We start from the raw sequence: 20,559 nt of genomic DNA, 5'->3' as shown, positions 1-20,559 counted from the left end.
CCTATCATGAGGACAAGTGTATGCAGAAAGCAACTGCTCAATTCAACATGAAGGTAGGAGCAGCGGCGCCCTGGGACTCCGACGACGATCGGTATCTTGATGCCTACATTGAGACATCGGAGGAGGACATCACCGAGGAGGAGTCGGACAATGTGGAGTAGTTGAACTACTATTTTTATCTATCTGTGCTATATCTATACTGAGAACTATCTATGTCTCTACTCTCTACTCTCTACTCTCAATCTCTACTTATCTATCTCTACCCTTATAAAAAACAGAGTTGGTGAGATGGTGTGCCTGCCATCCTGCGATATAGGCCGTCCGATTTATATCTGACGGATAGGAAGGAAACTATAGCAATTTTACAAAAATATACCCACACCCCTCTCCACATTTGCAAATAAGGCCTTCTCTCGTTCATCCTTTTCTCTCACAAGATAAACTACTCATACAAATGCATCTTGATGTTACGTTCAATGCATGGGTATCTTGCTTGTATCTATCTATGCCAGTATCAACTCGGAGTCGAATGTGTATCGAGTCAGAGTATAAAGGAGAAAAAATATAGCGCGTTTGCTGGAGCGGCGCGCGCTCGCAATTTTTTGTAGCGGCCGCTGGAACCAGCACTCTGGGCCCGCAAAAACTGGCTATTCCGGTGCTGTAAACGCTTTTTAACACGTCGCGTGTTGCGCTTCTGTTGGAGATGCTCTAACATGGGAGATGAGTGCTTTAATGTTGCCCATAAGATGCGTGAGTATTACTATATTTTTCTTGCCATGTTGAGATTTTAAAACCACGAGTGCGAACATGCAGAGGAGGAATGAAGACCAAACATGGGATATTGGGGACATCTTCAAGGAGCGTGGCATGTTAAAGAGGAGCTACACCCAACCTGTAAAACGTGCTTTGGTAAGTAACACCCTTGCAATTACTTCCGTTTAGCCTCGTGTTCTTCGATGTGTATATGTTGTAGTTTCTGTTTCTCTTAGCCTCATGTTCTTCGATGTGTAATAATAAGAGTCTTAATCGCCCTAATGCTTTCATTTTTAGCTTGATGTAGGAAGTGGGTGTTCTCACCTTGGAGTTTGTTTTTATGTTTTTCCTTTTTAATTCACTTCTCCGAGTCCTGTTTATGTGGCTGCTACTAAATGGATCTGGGTTGCTGTGAGTATTGATCTAAAAAAGAAGTAACTTCATGTCAGGATGCAGTTCATGCGAGGAGGGAAGTATGGTCAACCTCGAGATCATGTCTCCCAAATGAGGCTGGATTACACACAAGGTGCCCATTCCCTAATGGTGCTGGATTAGACACAAGGTGCAAATTCCTAGATGATGCTGGATTACACACAAGCCAGGTGGAGTCGTCAACTGTTTGTGTCCTCGTGGCTCTGGTAAAGGCTGAAAGAAAGCATGCAGCAGCCGTTGAGAATGTAGCCGAGTTCCTGAAGAAGTGAAAAGAGCAATCAAATGCTCTCTTCACCCAAGCCAAAGAAGAGATGGAAGAAGCCAGAAAGAAGCTAGCAGAGGCAGAGCAGGCTAGGCGTCTCCTGCTATCTAAAACTGTTGTTAATACAAATTTTCCTTCATAATAGCTAGGTTCAAATGTTTATCCGGTCAGCATGTCTATTGTGATGTCCGTGCATCTACTAATTTGGCACCAAAAAATTCAGGTCATGTAATAATAGCAATTACTTTCCAAACAATAACAGACGAAGCATTGGACATGGTATTGTTCATGCGCAAGCCCAACATTCCAAGTTCAACTTCCACATCAAACTCATGTTCACAGATATCTGCATGTTCATAGATTATGTCCACAACCATGATTCACTTCAAAGCCAAAAAAATGTGAGGAGAGTTATAAATAAAGAAAAACCTCTAGTTCCTACTACCAGCACAAGCACAACTAGTCAAGACCATGAGTAATTAATTATATTTTGGTCATTTCTTGACTAATCGTGAATAACTTCTAGAAGCAGGTATAATTTCTAATGCCGGTCGCAGCTGGGGTCCATGATGTTTTGAGCCAAACCAGGCAATACACTAGGTGTCTATGTCGGCGACGCGGTGGTCGTATTGTTCGTGGGTTCAGAGCGGCGGCGGCTCCCATGGTCTACTATTCCTCGGTGTTGGCGGTGTCCGCAAACGTGTTGGCCACCTTTGCCAGCATGCCGCGGATCCGCCAAAGTTTGCGTCGAATGGTGCGGTCAACCATGATGCACTGGATGCCGTGGTCCCTTGTGTGTTGGCGTGCAACAACTGGCCACTCCTCTGCGGGCAGGCTTGGATCATCGAGTTGATGCACCAGGGGCTAGCTTGGAGCGGCGGCTTGCTCCTTCGCTTGCCCACCTAGAGCCTCGCCCATGGTACTGACGGCCTGGGGCGGGAGGGAGGTGGGGCAGCGAGTTGCCTGGCTTGTCATGGCACCCAGTTAGCTTTTATGCCGGAGAAGTCGTCTTCCTGCTCACCGGATGCTATGGAGAGTGTGGAGAAAATGGTGCAAGGAGGATATGGGGAGCATCAGCGTGGTGCGGTTCTTGCCAGGCGTCTGGCCTCGTTTAAATAGCGAGCGGATGAGAGGAGCCAGCCGACATTGTGTTCTAAAATGCTGGCCGGCTCGCGGAAGGACGTGTTATCGGCACACACGTGGATTCAATGGAGGCAGGCGGGGCAGCCTGAAGCCGGTTTCATGCGGCGAGGAGGCGTGTTAGCCTGGCCTGCAGCAATCACCCCCTCCAGTCCTTTTTGATTGGGTATAACAAAATCTCATTTTCCATTCATATTTTACATGTAAAATTCATGGACAAACTTTGAACCAAAATACGATGGGGACTAGTAAACCAGGAGGGAGGTAGTAGTTATGAATTCCATTTTCGCTCCATACACCAATCGTTCTAAAAACTACTCCTACTTATTACTTATAATGCGCCATTGAAAATTGGAACTCTTACCCCGATAAAAAATGACATTTTAAATGTGGCTACTTGATCAGTGGCGACTGGCGAGCCACCGCCTCAAGTCCTATGGATCAAATTATTACGCGAGCTGACTATTCCTACAAAGGTGTGCTCCACCACATACCCGATACCCGCGCATGCAGCAATCATGCACATACAGTTTTAGGGTTTATTTGTTTGCAGTGCCTTTATGTAACTCTCATGTGTACGAGACAGCGAGAGGCCGACTGCGTGTGTGCGCCTCTTCTCTTCGTATATGTACTCCACCATTTGCATTTTTTACAAAACACCTGTTGTGATTAACCCATGCGGGAATAATCCCATGTATAAAAACTAATGATATATCGAGAAAGAGGAGAGATAAGGTGAGGAGGAGTGAGGTGTGGTGGTGATTGGTGGTCGGACTGAGCGGAGGCATGGGGATGGACGGCACCGGTAGCGGCCACCATGCCAGATTTTTCTAGAGGCTTATGAAGTTGTGGGAGATAAGGATGAACGAAGGAAGGCCTTATCTACAAATGTGGAGAGAGGTGCGGTTATCTTTTTGCGAAATTGCCATAGTTTGCTTTCTATCCGTCAGATATAGATCGGGCGGTCCATATTGCAAGATGGCAGGCACACCATCATCACCAACTTGGTTTTTTATAAGAGTAGAGGTATGAAAAACAGAGTTGGTGATGATGGTGTGCCTGCCATCCTGCAATATAGGCCATTCGATTTATATATGACGGATTGGAAGGAAACTATGGCAATTTTGCAAAAAGATACCCACACCCCTCTCCACATTTGCAAATAAGGCCTTCCCCTGTTCATCCTTTTCTCCCACAAGATAAACTACTCATACAAATGCATCTTGATGTTCCGTGCAACGCATGGGCATCTTGCTAGTTGTTGAAAAAAGCCCATGTGTGTGTGTGTGTTGTGTGTGTGAGAGAGAGGGAGAGAGGAGGAGGACGGAGTGCGTGTGTGACAAAGACACAAAGAGTGTGTGTGCAAGAGGTATCATCTTAAAATGAGGTGATAGTGTGTGTGTGCACGATCGAGAGTGCGTGTCTCAAGAAGTGACGAAAAATCTACATAGATACAAGGAGCACGAGAGAGACATGTACGAGATAGTGGAAGCATGAGTGTGCATGTGTATAAACCTATCTGGAGGCTAGTCGGTCAATGTTTGTGAGAGAAATACGAGTCGAGGGTGCGAAAGTGAGAGTTTTGTGTGTGTGAGAGAGAGACGGTAGTCGAGAAGGGGAGTTGAAGCAGGAGTTGTGTGTGTGAGAGAAAGAGGGGAATAATGTCAGTTTTATAACTGGGATGGAGATGGAAAGGAGACCGCAACAAACGTTGTGTCTGCGGCAGAGAGTAATTTTAGTGGTATGAGTCATATCTAGAGAGATATAGGGTGTGTAGAGAACCCTATAGAGAGAAAGACAAAGTGAAATACGAGTGAGAGTGTGTGTGGCGGTGAAAAAGAAAGCTTAGGTACCTACTGATACCAGAGAACGGTAGAGATGTGAGAGATAATGAAAACCGTGTAATCTATAATGATAGGGGGAGTGTGACACTTCTTAAGGGAGATGTCGAGAGACCATGTTTGCGAAAATATGAGAAACATGAAGTGAGCGTGCGGGTGAGCTGGAGAAAAGAGAGTGATAACTACGTGAAGGAGCATGCGAGAGAGATGGGCGTGAAAGGAGATTCAACTATTTAGTTGTGTGTATAGAAAATGTCAAAATAAAAGGGATTCAAATATTTGAATTCGAGATGGTGATACATGTAATTCATACTCGAACCAAAATTGATCTATCAAACATGCATACTCATATGAATTCATGCGCATCTATGTTATTTAATATGTAGATATTACTGATCCATACATTTCAGTAGAACATAATTTGGTTTAAGTTTTTTGAATTCAACCTTATGATTTTGAGATCATTATATTTGTAAATAATATTATATATAAAGGAGAAAAATTCTTTGTTGTGCTTTTGAAAGTATATATAAAAAATGATGTATATAGAATTTTATTCCAATCAAAAATAGATCTTGTTCGAACAAAAATAGAATACAAACTGGATTCGAATTGAGTTGGCGCAGTAAACGTGCACTCTTGCTCTGCAAAAATTTGAATGAAGCGGGGAAAGTCGCATTAATCGCTTGAGTTGGCTCGATTTCTATAGGTTTCGATAGGGGTAGGTTTGTAATTTCACTCAAATGTGACATAACCGCCTCTCACCCGGATTCATACATGATGGGCGCCAAAACAAACTCGTGTCGGCCGAAATCTCGGTCGGCAAATATTTGGTGTATGCGAGATTACCGTCCTATCCCCAACCGACTAATATTGCTGTGATGTAGGAAATTTTTAAACGGGGCTAAGTTTGTAAATTTCCTCACATTTGAGACAAGTGCGCCCTGAAGACATGGTTCCCCCCTTCCTCTCTCCCTCCATTTCCCCATTCATACTCCGTGGGCGCCAAAACACCCTCTCCACCCTAGCCTCTTCCGTCCGCCACCCCATCCACTGCCGTCCTCCCCCACCATGCCGGAGCTGATACCCTGACATCGTCGTCCATTAAAAGACATCGACCTCTCTCATCAACGGCTACGGGCCGGGATCCTTGCGTCCCGTCATCTCGCTTCATCCCCGTCGTCGTCCACCTTGCCAGTACCGCTCCTACGACCGTCGCGTCCACCGCGCCAGGATATTTCCCCCGCCGCCACCATCTACCCTCCTAGATCTGCTTCCACACCACCGACAACCATCGCTACTGCAACACCGTCAAATTCTCAGCAGATGCATACATGGCGCCGCACCAGAGGCGGTACTCTTTTGTATCTGCTCAACTTATTTATCGCAGTAAGAAAATAGATTGCTACTGCTTTACTCTGATTTCTTGTCCATCACTTACTTGTTAGTTGAATGCAAACATTGGTTGCGAAGTTGCCTTTCTCCGGTTTGCACCTTCAGATCCAAAAGGCACGCTCAACACTATACTCACAATGCTTATGGTTTTCCCTTTTTATATTCCACACTAGTTAAATGACAGTAGACTAAATTTCAAAATTGGTTCAGTCGATTTTTTAGAGCTTGCCGGAGTTCGCTGGTGCGAAGGAAGGGGCTCGGGTGGGGACGGTGGTTGTGGGGGGCGGTGGCTGATACGTCCATTTTGCATCATGCTTTTATATCGATATTTATTTCATTATGGGCTGTTATTACACGTTATGTCACAATACTTATGCCTATTCTCTCTTATTTTGCAAGGTTTACATAAAGAGGGAGCATGCCGGCAGCTGGGATTCTGGGCTGGAAAAGGAGCAAATATTAGAGACCTATTCTGCACAGCTCCAAAAGACCTGAAACTTCACGGAAGACGTTTTCAGAATATATAAAAAATACTGAGCGCTAGAAGTTCACCAGGGTGGCCACACCCTGCCCACGAGGGTGGGGGCGCGCCCCGCTACCTCGTGGGCCCCCCGGTGGCCCTCTGATGGCCATCTTCTGCTATATGGAGTCTTTCTATGAGGAAAAAATGATAAGCCATCTTCTCGGACGAAACTCCGCCGCCACGAGGCGGAACCTTGGCGGAACCAATCTAGGGCTCTGGCGGAGCTGTTCTGCCGGGGAAACTTCCCTCTAGGAGGGGGAAATCATCACCATCACCATCACCAACGCTCCTCTCATTGGGAGAGGGCAATCTCCATCAACATCTTCACCAGCAGCATCTCTTCTCAAAACCCTAATTCATCTCTTGTATCCAATTCTTGTCTCCAAGTCTGGGATTGGTACCTGTGGGTTGCTAGTAGTGTTAATTACTCCTTGTAGTTGATGCTAGTTGGTTTATTTGGTGGAAGATCATATGTTCAGATCCTATATGCATATTAATACCCATGTGATTATGAACATGAATATGCTTTGTGAGTAGTTACGTTTGTTCCTGTGGACATGGGAGAAGTCTTGCTATTAGTAGTCATGTGAATTTGGTATTTGTTCGATATTTTGACGATATGTATGTTGTCTCTCCTCTAGTGGTGTTATGTGAACGTCGACTACATGAAACTTCACCATTATTTGGGCCTAGAGGAAGGCATTGGGAAGTAATAAGTAGACGATGGGTTTCTAGAGTGACAGAAGCTTAAACCCTAGTTTACGCGTTGCTTCGTAAGGGGCTGATTTGGATCCATATGTTTCATGCTATGGTTAGGTTTACCTTAATACTTTTGTTGTAGTTGCGGATGCTTGCAATAGAGGTTAATCATAAGTGGGATGCTTGTCCAAGTAAGGATAGTACCCAAGCACTGGTCCACCCACATACCAAATTATCAAAGTACCAAACGCGAATCATATGAACGTGATGAAAACTAGCTTGGCGATATTCCCATGTGTCCTCAGGAGCGCTTTTCTCTATATAAGAGTTTGTCCAGGCTTGTCCTTTGCTACAGAAAGGATTGGACCACCTTGATTCACTTTATTTACTTTTGTTACTTGTTGCTCGTTACAAATTATCCTATCACAAAACTATCTGTTACCACTTATTTCAGTACTTACAGAGAATACCTTGCTGGAAACCGCTTATCATTTCCTTCCGCTCCTCGTTGGGTTCGACACTCTTACTTATCAAAAGGACTACGATAGATCCCCTATACTTGTGGGTCATCAAGACTCTTTTCTAGCACCGTTGCCGAGGAGTGAAGGGCCTTTGGTAGGTGGAATTTGGTAAGGAAAAATTTATATAGTGTGCTGAAATTTACTGTCACTTGTTACTATGGAAAGTAATCCTCTGAGGGGCTTGTTCGGGGTATCTTCACCCCGACCAGTAGAGCAAAGAGTTTCTCCTCAGCCTACTGAACCAACTGAAAATGAAAATGTCTTCTTTGAAATTCCTTCGGGTATGATAGAAAAACTGCTAGCTAATCCTTTTGCAGGAGAGGGAACAACTCATCCTAATGAGCACCTAATATATGTGGATGAAGTTTGTGGATTATTTAAGCATGGAGGTGTACCCGGAGATGTTGTTAAGAAGAAGGTCTTCCCTTTATCTTTGAAGGAAGATGCATTGACATGGTATAGGCTATGTGATGATACGGGGTCATGGAACTACAAACGATTGAAATTGGAATTTCATCAGAAGTTTTATCCTATGCATCTTGTTCATGGTGATCGCAATTATATATATATATACATATATATATATATATATATATATATAATTTTTGGCCTCGCGAAGGAGAAAGCATCGCTCAAGCTTGGGGGAGGCTTAAATCAATGTTATATTCATTCCCCAATCATGAGCTCTCAAGAGAAATGATTATTCAAAATTTATATGCTCGGCTTTCTGATAACAATTGCACCATGCTCGATACTTCTTGTGCTGGCTCTTTTATGATGAAGACTATTGAATTCAAATGGGATTTATTGGAAAGAATTAAACGCAACTCTGAAGATTGGGACCTCGACAAAGGTAAGGAGTCAGGTATGACATCTAAGTTTGATTGTGTTAAATCTTTTATTGATACCGATGTTTTATGTAAATTTAGCACTAAATATGGACTTGACTCTGAGATAGTAGCTTCTTTCTGTGAATCTTTTGCTACTTATGTTGATCTCCCCAAGGAGAAGTGGTTTAAATATCATCCTCCCATAGAAGTAAAAGTAGCTGCACCTATTAAAGTTGAAGAAAAGATTATCACTTATAATGATCCTATTGTTCCTACTTCTTATGTTGAGAAACCACCTTTCCCTGTTAGGATAAAGGATCATGCTAAAGCTTCAACTGTGGTTCGGAAAAGCAATATTAAAACTTATACACCTCCTGAGCAAATTAAAGTTGAACCTGATATTGCTATTGTTAAAGATTTCTTGTCTGATAATATTGATGGGCATGTTATTCATTTCCTTGATGAGACTGCTAGAATTACAAAACCTTATGCTAAAGATAAAAACAGACCTATGGTAGGCATGCCTGTTATTTCCGTTAAAATAGGAGATCATTGTTATCCTGGCTTATGTGATATGGGTGCTAGTGCTAGTGCAATACCTTATGACTTATACAAAGAAATTATGCATGATATTGCAGCTTCTGAGATAGAAGATATTGATGTCACAATTAAGCTTGCCAATAGAGATATTATTTCACCAATGGGAATTGTTAGAGATGTTGAAGTCTTGTGTGGGAAAACTAAATATCCTGCTGATTTTTTGTTCTTGGTTCCCCACAAGATAGCTTTTGTCCCATTATATTTGGTAGACCCTTCTTAAACACTGTTAATGCTAAGATAGATTGCAAAAAGGATGTTGTTACTATCGGTTTAGATGATATGTCTCATGAATTTAATTTCTCTAAATTTAGTAGACAACACCGTGAAGAAGAATATTGGTCTTGCTTCTATTGTCGTACCTCCTAGTGATCCTTTAGAACAATATTTGCTAGACCATGAAAATGATATGTTTATGAATGAAATAAGGGAAATAGATGAAGTATTCTTTAAACAGGAACCTATTCTGAAACACAATTTACCTGTTGAAATCCTAGGGGATCCTCCTCCACCCACGGGTGATCCCATGTTTGAGCTTAAACCGTTGCCTAATACTCTTAAATATGCTTATCTTGATGAGAAAAAGATATATCCTGTTATTATTAGTGCTAACCTTTCAGAGCATGAGGAAGAGAGATTATTGAAAACTCTGAAGAAGCACCATGCTGCTATTTGGTATACTCTTGATGATCTTAAGGGCATTAGTCCCACTCTATGTCAACATAAAATAAATTTGGAAGAGGATGCTAAACCAGTTCGTGATCATCAACGACGGCTGAATCCTAAAATGAAAGAAGTGGTAAGAAATAAAATACTAAAGCTCCTTGAGGCAGGTATAATCTATCCCGTTGCTGATAGTCAGTGGGTAAGTCATGTCCATTGTGTCCCGAAGAAGGGATGTATTACTGTCGTTCCTAATGATAAAGATGAATTGATTCCTCAAAGAATTATTACAAGTTATAGGATGGTAATTGATTTCCGCAATTAAATAAGGCCACTAAAAAGGATCATTACCCCTTACCTTTTACCGATCAAATGCTAGAAAGATTATCGAAATATACACATTTTTGCTTTCTAGATGGTTATTCTGGTTTCTCTCAAATACCTGTGTCAGGCAAGGGTCAATCAAAGACTACTTTTACTTGCCCTTTTGGTACTTTTGCTTATAGACGTATGCCTTTTGGTTTATGTAATGCACCTGCTACCTTTCAAAGATGCATGATGGCTATATTCTCTGACTTTTGTGAAAAGATTTGTGAAGTTTTCATGGACGATTTCTCCGTCTATGGATCTTCTTTTGATGATTGCTTGAGCAACATTGATCGAGTTTTGCGGAGATGTGAAGAAACTAATCTTGTCTTGAATTGGGAAAAGTGCCACTTTATGGTTAATGAAGGTATTGTCTTGGGGCATAAAGTGTCTGAAAGAGGTATTGAAGTTGATAAAGCCAAGGTTGATGCTATCGAAATGATGATATGCGCTAAGGACATCAAAGGTATCAGAAGTTTCCTTGGTCACGCCGGATTTTATAGGAGGTTCATTAAGGACTTCTCAAAAATCACTCGACCTCTGACTAATTTATTACAAAAAGATATACCATTTGTCTTTGATGATGATTGAGTTGAAGCATCTGAAATACTTAAGAAAGCATTGATCTCTGCACCTATTGTTCAGCCACCCGATTGGAATTTACGCTTTGAAATTATGTGTGATGCTAGTGATTATGCTATAGGTGTTGTTCTAGGGCAAAGAGTTGATAAGAAATTAAATGTTATTCAATATGCTAGTAAAACCCTAGACAATGCTCAAAGAAATTATGCTACTACTGAAAAAGAATTCTTAGCAGTTGTATTTGCTTGTGATAAGTTCAGACCTTATATTGTTGATTCTAAAGTAACTATTCACACTGATCATGCTGCTATTAAATATCTTATGGAAAAGAAAGATGCTAAACCTAGACTTATTATATGGGTTCTCTTGCTACAAGAATTTGACATACATATTGTTGATAGAAAGGGAGCTGAGAACCCCGTTGCAGACAACTTGTCTAAGTTAGAAAATGTGCTTGATGACCCACTACCTATTGATGATAGCTTTCCTGATGAGCAATTAAATGTCATAAATGCTTCTCATACTGCTCCATGGTATGCTGATTATGCTAGTTACATTGTTGCCAAATTCATACCACCTAGTTTCACATACCAGCAAAAGAAAATTTTCTTCTATGATTTGAGACATTACTTTTGGGATGACCCACATCTTTATAAAGGAGTAGATGGTGTTATTAGATGTTGTGTACCTGAGCATGAACAGGAAAAGATCCTACGCAGGTGTCACTCCAAAGCATATGGAGGACACCATGCTGGAGATAGAACTGCACATAGGGTATTGCAATTTGGTTTTTATTGGCCTACTCTCTTCAAGGATGCCCGTAAGTTTGTCTTATCTTGTGATGAATGTCAAAGAATTGGTAATATTAGTAGACGTCAAGAAATGCCTATGAACTATTCACTCATTATTGAACCATTTGATGTTTAGGGCTTTGACTATATGGGACATTTTCCCGCCTCTAATGGATATACACATATTTTAGTTGTTGTTAATTACATTACTAAGTGGGTAGAAGCTATTCCAACTAGTAGTGCTGATCATAACACTTCTATTAAAATGCTTAAAGAAGTTATTTTTCCAAGATTTGGAGTCCCTAGATATTTAATGACTAATGGTGGTTCACATTTTATTCATGGTGCTTTCCGTAAAATGCTTGCTAAGTATGATGTTAATCATAGAATTGCATCTCCTTATCACCCTCAGTCCAGTGGTCAAGTAGAATTGAGTAATAGAGAGCTCAAATTAATTTTGCAAAAGACTGTTAATAGATCTAGAAAGAATTGGTCCAAGAAACTTGATGATGCATTATGGTCCTATAGAACTGCATATAAAAATCCTATGGGTATGTCTCCGTATAAAATGGTTTATGGAAAAGCATGTCACTTACCTCTCGAACTAGAACACAAGGCATATTGGGCTATTAAAGAGCTGAATTATGATTTTAAACTTGCCGGTGAGAAGAGGTTATCTGATATTAGCTCACTCGATGAATGGAGAACCCAAGCCTACGAAAATGCCAAGTTGTTTAAAGAAAAGGTTAAAAGATGGCATGATAAAAGGATACAAAAGCGTGAGTTTAATATAGGTGATTATGTATTGCTATAAAACTCCCGTTTAAGATTTTTTGCAGGAAAACTTCTCTCTAAATGGGAAGGTCCTTACGTTATCGAGGAGGTCTATCGTTTTGGTGCCATAAAAATGAACAACTTCGAAGGCACAAATCCGAAGGTGGTGAACGGTCAAAGAATCAAACATTATATCTCAGGTAATCCCATAAATGTTGAAACCAATGTTACTGAAATCGTAACCCCAGAGGAATACATAAGGGACACTTTCTGGAACGTTTCAGACTCCGAAAAGGAATAGGTATGTGGTACGGTAAGTAAACCAACTCCAAAACAATTTTTAAGGAAATATTTCTCCGTTTTGGAATATTTAGAAAAATAGAAAAATAAGAAGCAGTTCGGGAAGGACACGAGGGCTCCACAAGGGTGGAGGGCACGCCCTACCCACCTAGGCGCGCCCCCTACATCGTGGGCACCTCGTGCGCTCTCCGGACTCCGTTTTCTTACACGACACATATTTTGGTCGGTAAAAATTCATTATATAATCTCCCGGAGGTTTTGACTCCCGTATCACGCAAAAATCTCCTGTCTTTGTTTCGAGCTGTTTTCTGCCAGGGTTGTCAAGGCCAGGCACTATGTCGTCTCCCTCCTCCTCCAACCATGAGGGAAACGATGCTTGGCTAATGAAGATAGAGCTGAAGAGAGAAGAACCCATGGAGATCAACAAGGATGAAGGGATCACGAAGGCCATGGAGGACCAAGTTCCGGCAATAGAAGACACCCTTCAACTTGATCACAATCTTCTTACCCCAATGGAGATCGAAGCTTTCAAGATGATTGAGTTAGCTCGTATACAAAATAAGTATCTCACACGTGAAAATATTTTGTTGAAGGAGCATATCATCGCACTCAAAGGCATTATCCGCAAGTTAGAAGACCTCCTACGCTCGATGTGTGACTATCCATCATCAACAACTCCACCTTCTTCACCAACAAAGGATACATAATCAGATGGGTACGGGCACTCCCTTGGCAGCTGCCAAGCTTGGGGGAGTGCCCCGGTATCGTATCACCATCACTTTTATCTTTACCGTTTTTCTTAGTTCGATCCTTTTTGGTAATATCTTGATCTAGTAGAATAAGAGTTCTTAGTATGATCTAGTTTTGAGTTTTGCTTTATGATCCCTCTATGTAATTGAGTCCGTGAGCTATATATAATAAAGATTAGTGTTGAGTCAAGGGCTTGATTATTTTGCCATGATCATAAGTGAATAAAAGAAAAGGGAAACAAATAAAAAAGGAAACAAAGAGATCATATGGATCTTATGGAGAGTAATGAGCTCACATAGAAAAAGTATGATGAATAGAAGTTGTTGAGAGTTGACAAACATAGTTTTGGTCATCGTTGCAACTAATAGGAAGTATTAAAGAAAGAGAGGTCTTCACATATAAATATACTATCTTGGACATCTTTTATGATTGTGAGCACTCATTAAAATATGACATGATAAAAAGTTGATGTTGGACAAGGAAGACAACGTAATGGGTTATGTTTTCTTACATCTGAAATAAATTATATTCTCATGGATCATCCAACATGGTTGAGCTTGACTTTCCCCCTCATGCTAGCCAAATTCATCGCACCAAGTAGAGATACTACTTGTGCTTCCAAATATCCTTAAACCAGTTTTGCCATGAGAGTCCACCATACCTACCTATGGATTGAGTAAGATCCTCCAAGTAAGTTGTCATCGGTGCAAGCAATAAAAATTGCTCTCCAAATATGTATGACTTATTAGTGTGGGAGAAAGTAAACTTTATACGATCGTGTGATATGGAAGAAATAAAAGCGACAAACTGCATAATAAAGGTCCATATCACAAGTGGAAATATAAAGTGACATTCTTTCGCATTAAGATTTTGTGCATCCAACCATAAAAGCACATGACAACCTCTCCTTCCCTCTACGAAGGGCCTATCTTTTACTTTTATCTCCTACCTTGCATAAGAGTCATGGTGACCTTCACACTTCCTTTTTACATTTTATCCTTTGGCAAGCACAGTATGTTGGAAAGTTCCTCGTATATATGGCTAATTGGATGTGAGTTTTCATGGACTATTATTGTTGACATTACCCTTGAGGTAAAACGTTGGGAGGAAAAACTATAAGCCCCTATCTTTCTCTGTGTCCGATTAAAACTCCATACCCGTAAGTATTGCGTGAGTGTTAGCAATTGTGAAATACTATATGATAGTTGAGTATGTGGACTTGCTGAAAAGCTCTTATATTGACTCTTTCCTATGCTATGATAAATTGCAATTACTCCAATGACCGAGATTACAGTTTGTTAGTTTTCAATGAAGTTTATGATACATACTTGAAATTGTGATTGAATTATTACCCTAGCATAAGAGATCATATGACAAGAATTATATAAGTTGATGTTCTAAGAATGATCACGATGCCATCATGTTCGTATATTACTTTTATCGACACCTCTATCTCTGAACATGTGGACATATTTTTTGATTTCGTCTTTCGCTTGAGGACAAGCGAGGTCTAAGCTTGGGGGAGTTGATACGTACATTTTGCATCATGCTTTTATATCGATATGTATTGCATTATGGGCTGTTATTACACATTATGTCACAATACTTATGCCTATTCTCTCTTATTTTACAAGGTTTACATAAAGAGTGAGAATGTCGGCAGCTAGGATTCTGGGATGGAAAAGGAGCAAATATTAGAGACCTATTCTGCACAGCTCCAAAAGTCCCGAAACTTCACGGAAGACGTTTTCAGAATATATAAAAAATACTGAGCGCAAGAAGTTCAACAGGGGGGCCACACCCTGCCCATGAGGGTGGGGGGCGCGCCCTACCCCCCTAGGCGCGCCCCCTACCTCGTGGGCCCCCTGGTGGCCCTCCAATGGCCATCTTCTGCTATATGGAGTCTTTCGATGAGGAAAAAATGATAAGCCATCTTCTCGGACGAAACACCGCCACCATGAGGCAGAACCTTGGCAGAACCAATCTAGGGCTCTGGCGGAGCTGTTCTGTCGGGGAAACTTCCCTCTAGGAGGGGGAAATCATCGCCATCGTCATCACCAACGCTCCTCTCATCAGGAGAGGGAAATCTCCATCAACATCTTCACCAGCACCATCTCTTCTCAAAACCCTACTTCATCTCTTGTATCCAATTCTTGTCTCCAAGTCTGGGATTGGTACCTGTGGGTTGCTAGTAGTGTTAATTACTCCTTGTAGTTGATGCTAGTTGGTTTATTTGGTGGAAGATCATATGTTCAGATCCTATATGCATATTAATACCCATCTGATTATGAACATGAATATGCTTTGTGAGTAGTTACGTTTGTTCCTGAGGACATGGGAGAAGTCTTGCTATTAGTAGTCATGTGAATTTGGTATTCGTTCGATATTTTGACGAGATGTATGTTGTCTCTCCTCTAGTGGTGTTATGTGAACGTCGACTACATGACACTTCACCATTATTTGGGCCTAGAGGAAGGCATTGGGAAGTAATAAATAGGTGATGGGTTGCTAGAGTGACAGAAGCTTAAACCCTAGTTTATGCCTTGCTTCGTAAGGGGCTGACTTGGATCCATATGTTTCATGCTATGGTTAGGTTTACCTTAATACTTTTGTTGTAGTTGCGGATGCTTGTCCAAGTAAGGATAGTACCCAAGCACCGGTCCTCCCACATACCAAATTATCAAAGTACCGAACGTGAATCATATGAACGTGATAAAAACTAGCTTGACGATATTCCCATGTGTCCTCGGGAGCGCTTTTCTCTATATAAGAGTTTGTCCAGGCTTGTCCTTTGCTACAAAAAGGATTGGACCACCTTGCTGCACTTTATTTACTTTTGTTACTTGTTGCTTGTTACAAATTATCCTATCACAAAACTATCTGTTACCACTTATTTCAGTACTTACAGAGAAGACCTAGCTGGAAACCGCTTATCATTTCCTTCTGCTCGTCGTTGGGTTCGACACTCTTACTTATTGAAAGGACTACGATAGATCCCCTATACTTGTGGGTCATCAGTGGCCTGGTGGTGGTGGGGCCTCACCAAATGAAGAAAACTAGACGTGGGTGGGGGAGGGGGTGGGGGTGGCGGAGGAACACAGGTGATGGGAGCGGTTCAGGGGAGGGCAGGGGGGTCGGGGCCGGTGGTTTGCCCGGTGGCCCGTGCGGTGTTCTGTATGGGAAGAATTAGAGACGAGGAAGAAGAAGGGTTAGGAGACTAGGATCTTCATCCAACCACCTGAAAGGGTTGATTTACCCAAATGACAAAAGTGATGCGACTTGCATGCAGACATTCCTTTCACTACAAAAAAGACACATCTGTGACATTTTGGGCTGAATGAATTTTTTTCTGTCATGCTTATGACACTTATATGACGATAATTGTGACAAAATGTGGTATCATCATAGATGTGGTGGGCTCCTAATTCTATGACAAAAATCATGACAGAAAATGGGCTTTTCGTCCTGGGCGGGCCGGAGACACACATGCATGACATTCTTTGGGCCGTCCATGACGGAAAAAATCATGGTAGAAGCGAGGGCAAGGAAAATATCGGGGAGTTCCCAGCTACGGTGGGTGGTCGGGGCTGAGCAATGCATGGAGGTTTGCGCGTTTCTCTCATACACGTACGCGCGTGTGTTCGAGGCGTTGCGCTCTGACTGATCACGAGCGAGGCGTTGGGCTCTAACTGAACCCGAGCGATTGCACTAGCTACATTACTGAACCCCGATCGGTCCCTTGCTGTTAACTAAACCCGAGTGATTCCTTAGCTATTGCTGCTAACTGAAGCCGATTGAAGCTGCCTATTGATGAACAGTTCCCGGCGGGGGTTGGATGGACAGTTCCCGGTGGGGTTTGGATGAACAGGATCCCGTGGTAGTAGAGGCTGTTTCCGCTGTATGAACAGGACCCCAATCGAGGAGGCGTGGGGGTGGATGAACAGTAGCCGGTGGAGGGACCCGTACGTGGAGGGCTGGTTGACCAAGACCCCATGGAGGGGCTGGTTGAACAGGACACTGTGGAGGGTGGTTGAATAGTAGCCGGTGGAGGCTGGATGAACAGGACCCCATGGAGGGCTAGATGAATAGTAGCCAGTGAGGCTGTATGAGCAGGACCCCGTGGATGAACAGTATCTGGTGGAGGCTAGAGGAAGTCGACAGCGGATGAATAGTAGCAGGTGGAGGTTGTAGGAAGTCGACGGTGGATGAACAGTAGCCCGTGGAGTCCCCTTTTGAAGTACGCCACACCCCTCCCGATCAACAGGACCTCGTTTCGACCGTAGGCGCTCCAACACTAGTCTGTTTCCTCCGTTTTGCAGTATGCCATACCCCTCCCGATGAACATGTCCCTGCTTCAACCGTACGCGATCGAATAGATGGCCCGTTTCCTCCATTCTTTGGTATGCCAGACCCTGTTTTGGCTTGCGATGAACACGACATTTTACGTTGCCTCCCCATGAATACGAGGCAACTTCTCCATTCTGACCCATCCGGTTGGCTTCCAATGAACAGGATTAGTCGCTGTACGCGTTAGAGACCCCGCCCGTATGTACGTACGTAGCCGTATTTACTATCTTGCAGCGTGGCCGTATGTACGTGTATATGATATAGACGGGACTGCGTGACACGCTACATCGGCGCCTCTACTTCAACACGTGCCACTCCTTACTCGGCCACTATATGTCGCTGAAGAGACACCAATCGACCGCTATGTACGTACACGTTCGCGGCCGGACAGATTAGGCTACCTTCGCTTCAACCTGGCAGGTCCCAGCTCTCATGGGGTAAGAAGGCAGTTCCTTCTGTGCGACGATAAAGCCGGCGGGTCCCAGCTGTCAGGGGAATGTTTTTTCGTGAAATACAGAGGCTCTTCAAGTAGGTCCGAGGTGTCAGGTGGAGGAATCATTATTTTGTGCGTAATAAGGAGGCACTTCTTTGCGTGCGGCCATAGACCCAGCTGTCATCCTCTCCACTTACAGTCCTCATCTGATTGCTGTCATTCGTTGACCACGTTGACAACATCGTACCGCCCGAGAGCACCAAGGTGGTGGGCGACGGCGCAACCTAGGAAGGGAATCACCCGAAGCTGGGGAATACGCAGCAGTGGATGCCCACGCGGAGGGGGTACGAGGGTTGACTGCTTTGGCTGCGGTTTGAGGCTGCCATCTCCGGAGAATAACAGGGGGTGTGGGTGAGTAGAAGGAAGGCTTGGCCAGTAGTAGTATGGTCGATCCATGAGGCCTACGTGGTAGCACAGCGGGCCACGGAAAGCTGGAGCAGGCGGTGCGGTGGGCGCAGGTTTGAGCGGCTAGAGAAACAAGACCAGAGGTTGAAGACACAGCTTAGCCATTGGATTAAGATCGAACGGTCAGAGCAGCTAGAATCGTTTATTGACTAACTTGACAAAGCCCTACATACGCGTTAACTTAGTAGGCCCATAAGTCAGCCTCCAAATCTAGTGGGTTCCAGCGAGCAGGGGGAATCAAAAAAATTTGCGTAATAAGGTGGCACTTTTACGTGCGTGCGAAGATTTTTTCTGGGTTTTTTATTTCTACCTTTTTGAGTTAGAATAAAAGGAAAACAATTTTGCATCTTCGGGACAATCTATATTTTCACGAAAAGAATCATAATAAAGCTGGTGGGTCCCAGATGTCAGGGAGAGGAAACTTTGTATTTCCGCATAATAAAGGAAACACTTCCTTGCGTATGAAGATGTAGCTAGTGGGTCAAACCTGTTAGGGGAGACATTATTTGTTTTCGCATAATACAGGGCACTTGCTGCATGCGGCCATGGGCCATGTGGGTCCCTACTATCAGCCAATCCACGTACATGCCTCATCCGATGGCTGTCGTTTGTTGACAAAGTTGACCACGCCGCGCTGAGAGAACCAACGCAGTAAATGATGGCGATTATTACGAAGGGAACGACCCGGAGCCGGTGAAGACACAGTAGTGGATGCCCACGCGGAGGGGAGTACAAGGGTTCACTGGTTCGGCTGTGGTGTGAGGCTGCCATCACCGGTGAATAATAGGAGGTGTTGGTGAGTAGAGGAATGGCCTGTACGGCGTTTGGGAGTATAGTGGGCCGGTGAAGCCTGCGCGGCAGCACAACCGGCCACGGGAGGCGGTACCGCCGGCAATGGTTGGGGCGGCTGAAGCAAGAATATCCGAGATTGAAGAAGCACTACAGCCATTGGATGGACATCCAACGACCACTGCTTTTAGAATCGTGTCTTGACTATATGTTTACAAAGCCTTCGTACGCCTTAGTAGGCCCACAAGCCTTCGGTACGTGTCACTGACTATAATTCTCAAAAAATAGTAGGCCCACAAGTGAGCATCACATCTGCGGTAGAGAACATATTGCCCATTCACGATTTGTAATAGTGTACAACCCATTTTTGAATTCTAATGGAATTTACTACAACCCATTTATAGTTTGTTAGAATTACAGCCCATTTTCTAGCCAGGACAATGATTAATAATTTCAACCAACCTCTCAAAACAGAATTCAACCAAAAATCCCACATTTTGATGGGTTCCGAAAAAAAATTATCCCAAAATTTCGAGTCAGATTAAATATGATTTCAAAATGAAATTGTATTGGGTAAAAATCTAAAGAAATACTGTGCGTGCAATAAGTAATGAAATTAAAATTTCCAAATTCAAACAATAATATTTTTGAAACTAATTACCTGTTTGGTGCGTTTTTTATATTTACAGCCCAGTTTTTATAATTACATCCCATTTATTATTTCTTAAATCCTATTTTCTTGTTAGGCCTAATGCATCCCTCATAGAAGATTTACAGCCCAGCGGGGTGGAGAATAACAAGTTGACCTGGGATGGGTATTTCACAAAAAAAGTATAGCTGGGCTAGCCATTTTCACCTTGAAAAATAATATCTGGGCTGGATATTTGGTCGACATAAAATAATCGCTTGGGCTAGACGGGCCACAACCCGCCCAGTTGATACCCTGCTCCTCTGAACAACAACAAAAACATCGCTCAAGAAAAACTCCGCTTACACCTAAAAAACAAATACTGCTCGAGCTGCTGGGTCCCAACTGTCGGTCGCTCCTTGTGCAATTATCTCATATATTGACTATATAGGTTGACGATGGTGTGGGACCGTGATGTCAGGAAACCAGGAGGAAGAAAAAAAATATAGTTGTATATAATAAGGAGGAACTTGTGTACGTATGGCTATGGCCCTAGTGGGTCCCTACTGTCATCCTATCCAAATAAATTCATCTCCTAATTCCTCATGTTCGTTGACCATGTTGACAATGCTCGGCGCCACGTCGAGCACACCAACTCGAAGGACGATAGATAGGGCA

This window comes from Triticum urartu, chromosome 2, assembly GCF_003073215.2.
Source record: "Triticum urartu cultivar G1812 chromosome 2, Tu2.1, whole genome shotgun sequence".
Classification (NCBI taxonomy): domain Eukaryota; kingdom Viridiplantae; phylum Streptophyta; class Magnoliopsida; order Poales; family Poaceae; genus Triticum; species Triticum urartu.
The sequence above is the reverse complement of the archived record's forward strand: the minus strand, read 5'-3'. Positions refer to the sequence as shown.